At 40.6% G+C, this 7,887-nt stretch overlaps 1 non-coding gene across 1 annotated transcript; it reads right to left on the bottom strand.

Moving 5' to 3' along the window:
• Positions 1–5,991: 5,991 nt before the first annotated feature.
• Positions 5,992–6,066, bottom strand: TRNAF-GAA. Its single transcript has one exon. It is a non-coding gene; the product is annotated as a tRNA-Phe (tRNA).
• Positions 6,067–7,887: the final 1,821 nt, after the last annotated feature.

Below are 7,887 nucleotides of genomic sequence, written 5' to 3'. Positions count from 1 at the left end.
ACTTTTTTGGCGTTTACCGATAAAAAGAATGCCACGAAATAAGAGCACCTTAAACCTCAAAATTTGATCATGCTAAAATCAATAATGTTTTGCTGTATGAGATGGACAACATTGTTAATCCTCTGTTAAGGAAAGATAACTGACAATGTTGTCCACCCCATACAGCTAAACTTTGTTGACAACAAAGCTCAATAATGATTTTTGTATGTTTTGGCGTTATAAATTAGATGGAAGTTGAGGATTAATCAATAAGATTTATTCAATGAAATGGACAACATCCTCACTTAAGGATTTTGTCCATTTCATTGAGCAAAATCTTCACAGACAACCAAACTGAATTTCAAGAAAACGTTTTGGGTTAGAAGGTATTTGATGTTTGGGTTTTTTGGCGTTTCTAAGGCGAATGGGATATATGAAATATGGCGTTTGGGTTTTTGTGTGTGTTTTTAATTGAAGGTCTGAGATGTTGTACATATAGGATTTTTTTGGCGGTTCTTTTAGGCAGAATTTTTCTCTAATTAAGTTTGGCGTTTTATATATAATGGCGTTTTTACTGGGAATGGTCTGTGATTTTTGTTTTTGGCGTTTTATTTCATGAGATGGCGTTTTGTGTGGATAAGTCAAAAGACCCTTTTACCCTTAATGAAGCGCGTCCACGTAATAAAATTGATGTCATTTACGAAAACGCCACAACGCCAATCTAGTCCATAGATTGTTTTGATCGGACGATCGATAAGCGTTCTCACCGTTCTCACACTTTCTACCGTTTTCTCTAAATCCCGACCCTATATATATATATATATATATATATATATATATATATATATATATATATATATATATATATATCTTTGTTATTTATTTAGTTAACTTTCAAGTTAACCCATTTTGGCCCCTCATGTTTAGTTAGTTATTAAGTAGGCCACAACCTACTTATCTCTATCAATATTTCATCTTGTTAACCGGACTTGTTTTATTTTAAGTCCCGTTGACTCGGCTTTTATAAATTTTGTTTTCTCATAGCATTTATTTTCCTTTTTAATTAATATTAGGATTATTTCTTTAAGTCCTAATATTCACCGGGTATATTTTTACCACTAACGGTATTTTACCCGTCATTAATATTAACGTGGTTTGGTTACCAAACCCGTTTTTGGGGTGTTACACTTTTTCACTTGATTCTTTTTCCCACTTGCTTGGAACAACCTTAGGAACATTTCCAGAGGTTTTCCATGGAAAACCAAGCCCTGGAATGTCACCGAAAAGGCTCCAAAGTGGACTGTTTGTTTCTGTTTTCGTTTAAACTTTGTTAAACTTAGCTAAACTTGAGTTTTGTTATCTCAAACCTATGTCCTAATGCTCATAATCAATTGAATGGTTAGTTGGGCTTAAAAACAAGGCTGAGAAATGTTAAACCAGAGGTTAAAACCTCACAAACATTCTGTTTTAGTTAGGGTTTTACCCACAAGAAGTGTTCAAGCTTGAAGCTTGATGTATGTGTGATTGTTAGACTAGCTTGGGCTATCTTTCATAAAAATCCACTCACTTCTTGATGTTTTCCATAGATTAGTTGTTAATATCTTATCATTTCTTGTAAGTTCATGACCCTCCTTGTTGTTTATAACAACAAGTGTAGTGGTGAACAATAGAGGTACCTAAATGGAAGCTTTGTTCTTCCTACCTCATGTATGAATTATATGACACTAAGAGGTGCCTAAATGAAGACTTCAATCTTCTATCTCATGCTTAACATATATGATATATTATACTCTATGTAATACTTATGTAACATTCAAACAAACCGAACTCTTGATGATGAACAAGTGGACATTGTCAAGTTAGTAAGTATATCATCTAAGCATCATATGTGATGGATGATTATTTTCCTATGTCTATGTTCCTGTATTTTAAATTCCGAATCTATAATCTTCCGTCATACCCCAAACTCACACACCTATGTTTTCTTCGTGTAGAAGGACAAGGTGCTCCAAATTAATCCATCCACCAACATTACTTACGGGATTTCAAGTAGGAAAGCTTGCAAAACCGTAAGTATACTCGATCCTGTTTTCCTTTTATCACTTTTAGGTGCAACATGTATGATTACTGTGACAACTCGATGTTTCAAGGTTAGCATTTTCGGTTTTGTAACTTTCTTGTTCTTGTTTTAGCTTATTTATTCGACCTGCGACACTATTAAACGTGCTATCATACTGGGTAGTTGTGTGTGTGTGTATGTGTTCGTTTGTTTACGAAACATCACACGTAACATATTGGAACGAATTCGACACGTAAGCATAACGGGTAACGCCAATTTATAAACGGTTGGGCTTGATCCGCCGTAGGGTTGTGTAATGCGGCCCACATCATTGTTTTTGTGAAGAGCACATAATCGGCCCAAATATTGATTGATTTAGTAACCATGTATCGGCCCACATCACTGTTTGTGTAACAAACCCTCATCGGCCCACTTATGTAGATTTTGGATTTATAATGTAACAACACGTACCTATTCCTTTATCTCACAATTACAACAACAAACCCTATTCCCTTCCTCCCTAAGTGTGCGACGGCAGTAGGTTTTCCTTCGAAGCAGTCCTTTCACGGATCAACTTGGGGTTAGTGATTCATATTTGTGTCAGTCCTTTTATTCGTAAAGTTGTTAATATATGATTATATCTGTGTGATGTCAATGTGATCATAGAAATTGATAGATTGTAGAATGATGGCAGCCATGTGCTTTGTTGTAGTTATGATCTAATCAAGTGGTCACCTTAATAAATTTTGTCAGTGATAGGGACATCATATGAGATAGTTAAGGAGATAATGCTATGCACATGGAATATAGAAATTAATAGTACTCATGACATCATATGGAAGTTGGTGGGATCAATGAAGTTGGGATAATGCTGTGCACATGGGATGTATATTAGTTAATTAGTTCATGCAATTTGATTAATGAGATAGTTGTGATGCATGCTGGTATCGTTGACTAACTGGAAAGAAAAGAAGGGTTCAAGTATATAACTAGGGTGCATGTTGTTATGTATGTTGCTTAGAATTATTATCATGAAACTGAACATAGGATAATGACTTAGGTAAACCAAGTTTACTGATAAAATAGATGCATATTAAATGGACCGATACTCTTACTGATTCAACGGGCTGAGTACATCGGCTGGGCTGGTTAAAACGTGGCAGATTATATATCTGAATTAATGATAAATGTGCTAAAAGTTTCATGTTTCTTTGAGTGAATTATACTTGTGGTGATGATCAGTCTGTATGTCAAATGTGTGTATATTTGGTCGATCCTTTTTAGTGAATTGCTTAGACTAAACAAGCTGAACTATAATGTTGGCCGATTGGGCCAGAATGTGGTCAGTGGGCCGCTGGTGCTGGACTCGCATAACAGCAACTAGCGGGCGTTACGTTGTTGATAAATTACAAGCCGCTGGACCGTGTTATGCGCATGAATTAGCAGGTCTTGATAGTTGTTTCATTTTCCTTTGAAAGGTTGAATACTTTAACAAGTGCTACATAAGTATAACCCTCATGTGTGTGCAAAATAGAATGATAGATCTATTGAACGCAATTGTTGGGTTCCATGGGTAATTGGATTGGGTCAAGTGATTAAAGGGCTGCGTAACCCATTCAACGGTTGGCTGGGCTGCGTGACCTCGGGTCACCAGCCAAGTCTATTGCCCGAGAAACCGGGCCAGGAGTTGGGTCCGGCCAAGTGGGCTGGGTAAGTCGATATGTGGCTTGGCAAGGCTTCGGGCCGCGAGTGGAACTTCGGATTTCATAACATGTCTGAATAGTGTACATAATGTTGCAAAGTGTTGACATGAGACACGAGTAGTCTATGTGGAATGCATGATACCTGGATGTTTACTTTAGTGCTACGCATTAACTGTTGCAAATTGCTATGTGTGATTGATATAAGTGCAATGTGTTAAAATACTACCAGTTGTTATGTGGATGAGTTGGAAGAATATTTTCTAACGACTAGTGATAATTACAATAGGGACAAATTAATCAGCTCGGAATACGTGCATTAATCTTACCGAGCAAACCGAAGGTGAGTTCACTACATTCGAGCATGTGTCCCAGTGGTTGGGGACAGTCAGGGGGTATCCCATGGGGAGGATAAGTCTTTGGGTAAAAACGGGTATGTTGGTTAATATTCTCACCTATCATCTTTTGTAAGTCCCTCATCGGGTATTAGTTAGTAGCGCTACTTAGGTTTGGCACCCTCACCCCGTGCCTGTAGAGGACGGAGGTGAACTAATGACCCAGTCTGGCCCAGTACTAGATAGGAGTACGTGGGAAGGGCAGTCGTGTATTTCAGGAGCCGTCATTGTTCGGAAATGAGATATTAACAACATTACTTGCATTGGTTATTGAACTGTTTTACATACAACGGGAAACAAACGTTTTCTAAAACTGTGAACTCGCCAGCTTTGTCTGATACACGTGTTACATGCTCGCAGGTCGTTAGGTATCTTGGAATTGGGAAGCTTGCTATCTGGGAGTGCTGGAGTGGTCATGGATCGAGGCTCTTGGATTAAATTACATTTGATACATTGGTTTAAGCGTTATTATGAAACAATTGCTAAACAACTTATTACATGCTTCCGCTACACAATTTTTTGAGAATTAATATTATGTTGACAACTTATTTTGGTAAATTAATGTCATGACTTATTTAAATATTTATCATTGGTTCAATGTGATTGGTGGCTCGTACTCTGATGCATAACACGCCTCGCGGGGTTTCCGCAGGTGAAATTTTGGGGGTGTTACAGTTGGTATCAGAGCCACTGGTTATAGTGAACTAGGTTTTAAAACGTTTTATAAAACCAGACTATAACCGAACAACTTCGAAAATCGATCATGACACTCAGCTCCAGATTGCAAGGTTCGTTTCCTTCTCATTTATACATTACTTGTTTAACAGTCACACCCTCACAATGCATATGAACTGAAACAATTAGCACCATAGTGACTTGATAGCGTGACCCCACACATCGACTCATGCGAGCCATAGACCTGGGATATCATCTGTTGTGTTGTTTGAACGGGGGAAACCTTGAGCGCGAGCTAAGAAGCACTGAGATAAGCATGCAAATTGCCTTATTATTATGGGTGCACACTTAATAATAACGCGGGGTGCATGCAAGTCCCAGTGAGACTTATCGAGCGTGAGGAGGGTTCTGCCCTACTATGTGTGAACCTGGTAGTACGTAAATATCAGCATGATACTTGACTCTCATCTCGTTTCGACTTCTAAATCGGTTTATTCCCAACTATAGAAACATGAGTGAACGAGGACACGGATGTGGTAACATCACCATGACTCAGGCTGAGTTGACTGACCTAATCAACACCCGCGTGACTGAGGCTTTAGCAGCCTATCAAGCTGGTACGGAATGTACCAAGTATTCTTACCCTCATATTGTGTACACGAACTTTTCACTTCTCATCAAACTTTTACGAACCTCGACGTTAACAAACATTGCCTGAACACTCATCAGAACACCTAGCAAACTGCGTAGAATGTTAGGTGCTTGTGCGAACGTCCCTGAGTTGGATGTAGTAGCGTCGAATGAATGGTTATTACCTTCCTCACTTATCTTCATTTGAACCTAACACACTAACGCCCTAAATCTCGAAGTGCGATCACTCTTGCAACACTCTTGAAACACACTGGGGATAATTCGAATCACTTGCTGGAATGATGAACAAAAGGGTGAGTGTAGTATCCTACCGACTTCAGCATTTGGACGACCCCGATTACCAGCAACGAACAACAGCGAACTGACTCCAATCTAAGTTTTAACTCTGGTCAGTAACTCGTGGGAGTCAACTGTTACAAACCAATCTGAACTTTAGCAGTGATAACAGATTCTAGTGTGGAATGTGTAACTTCCAGCACCACGAGTAGCTCCTTGGAACTCGGCACGAAGTGTGAAGAGAGGAAAATTGTGATGCGGTGAACGTGGATCGAACACGTGACCTTCAGATCTTCAGTCTGACGCTCTCCCAACTGAGCTATCCTACTGTGTACAATTAGAGCAACAGTATTCGTGACAACCAGGTACTTGTAATAGTGGCCTACTGTATGGAAATGAAGGTGCTTTCGGCATGTATTGGACGTCGATAATTCAAAAACGACCACAACCACGAGAGCGATGTCAATACGGGAGGAATCCGCGTGACTGTAACAATTGCACCGGCATTGGTGCTCACGGAAAGGAAGTTAGGATTGATGTGAGCAACGATAGGACAATAACAACATGGTGGTTTGGATGGGTAGAAAATCGTTTCGCTCTAATTCTGTTTAACCCTGATGATTCGCAAAACCAAACATGTTATGGAACCGGCTGATGGCAAGTCACTGCGACTTCACATGTTAGTTGGGACACAAACTCGACCCTACGGGAGACAGGCATGCGACACCGGTCTCACTCCTACTATCCTGGGTAGTTACGAGATGGTGGTCAGTAATGGTTCATTAACTAGACGCACCCTGTGTGAAGAAATTTAGCGTCACTTTATGCATTGAAGTACCAGAGTGGTGAGAAGATTTGCATCGTGTCGGTAATGACAGCCCAGAAAGCGTCTATGAAGGGATGACCTCACTGTAGTAGCAACTAACTCTAATAATCAGACAAAGGGCGATAAGAACGAGGATCTATCAATTGTCGTGACTAATCTCAATGTACAACTCGAGGAACTTTTAGACATATCACCACAATTATTAGTCAGAAACTCGTTGATCTCACGATCAGAGGAAGCTCCGAATACTCGTACTCTTACTGTCTTGCATCAGGATGGGTGCAAGAGCAGTATAAGCCACTAAGAGAACTGTTCGGCAAGAAGGTCGTCAGACCTAGTCTTCGCGTTGGAAAGCCCCAGATATATCCGGGAAGATGAGCCTTTTGGTGTGTGTACTGATTATCGGGAACTCATCAAGGTGACGGTCAAGGAACCGTTTTCTATGACCGTGTATTGACGACCCATCGACTAGTTGCAAGGAACGAGCTTTATCAGATGAAAGTCCAGGGGGAAAAGATTATTAAAGCGACACATCCGACGCAATTCAGCCATGCGACTTTGTACCTCATGACCTTTGGGGTGGTCATCACACCCGCAGCTTTACGTATCATGTGAACCAACCATGTTATTCGATGACGTTCCGAATCTTTCCCCAAGAGAAAAAGAACATCACAGGCATTCTTGCATTTTATTAGGAGAGCCCCTGAAGAATTCCCCGACACTGAAGAATTCCCCGAGGCTACAACGATTACCTGGTTCCGCTTGATGTTACCGCAGATTAATCGTAAGGATTCCGGAAACCACCAAAACTTAGACCTCTCTGGTACAGCCGAGTGATGTGATTACGAAGGACAGAACAGGAGGATGCCTTTCCAACTTTCGAATCTTAACTCTGCAAGACGCTGAGCATCGTTTCACCCGAGGGTGTGGGTAATACAGTGGTATATCATCATGTTTGAATCGGAGTCCCAGTTACACGCCGACGCAACACAAGAAAGTGACGACTTACGTAATGGAGTTACGAAGAAGAACAGCACGACACACAACCGGTGGTAGAAATCGTGGCCTTTGGACTCACTTGGAGGCATTACTTGGGCGGTACCGAACGCGTTACTTAGACCGACCACAAGGGCCTCCCGTGTACCCTGACCACGAAAGAAGCTTTATCAGTTGATGAGAACGCTGGATGGAACTTTTGGATGATTACGACCGTGAGACCTGAACGTGCACGACCTTGCAGTTCGCTATCCACTCTAACCCACCTGACCAGACTCACCTTGTTCGAAGTGAAAACCTGATGAAGGAGAATTCACAAGCTGGGTTCAT

This window comes from Helianthus annuus, chromosome 3 (genome assembly GCF_002127325.2).
Source record: "Helianthus annuus cultivar XRQ/B chromosome 3, HanXRQr2.0-SUNRISE, whole genome shotgun sequence".
NCBI classification, from domain to species: domain Eukaryota; kingdom Viridiplantae; phylum Streptophyta; class Magnoliopsida; order Asterales; family Asteraceae; genus Helianthus; species Helianthus annuus.
Note: the sequence above shows the minus strand (reverse complement) of the source record. Positions and strands in the feature narration are given on the sequence as shown.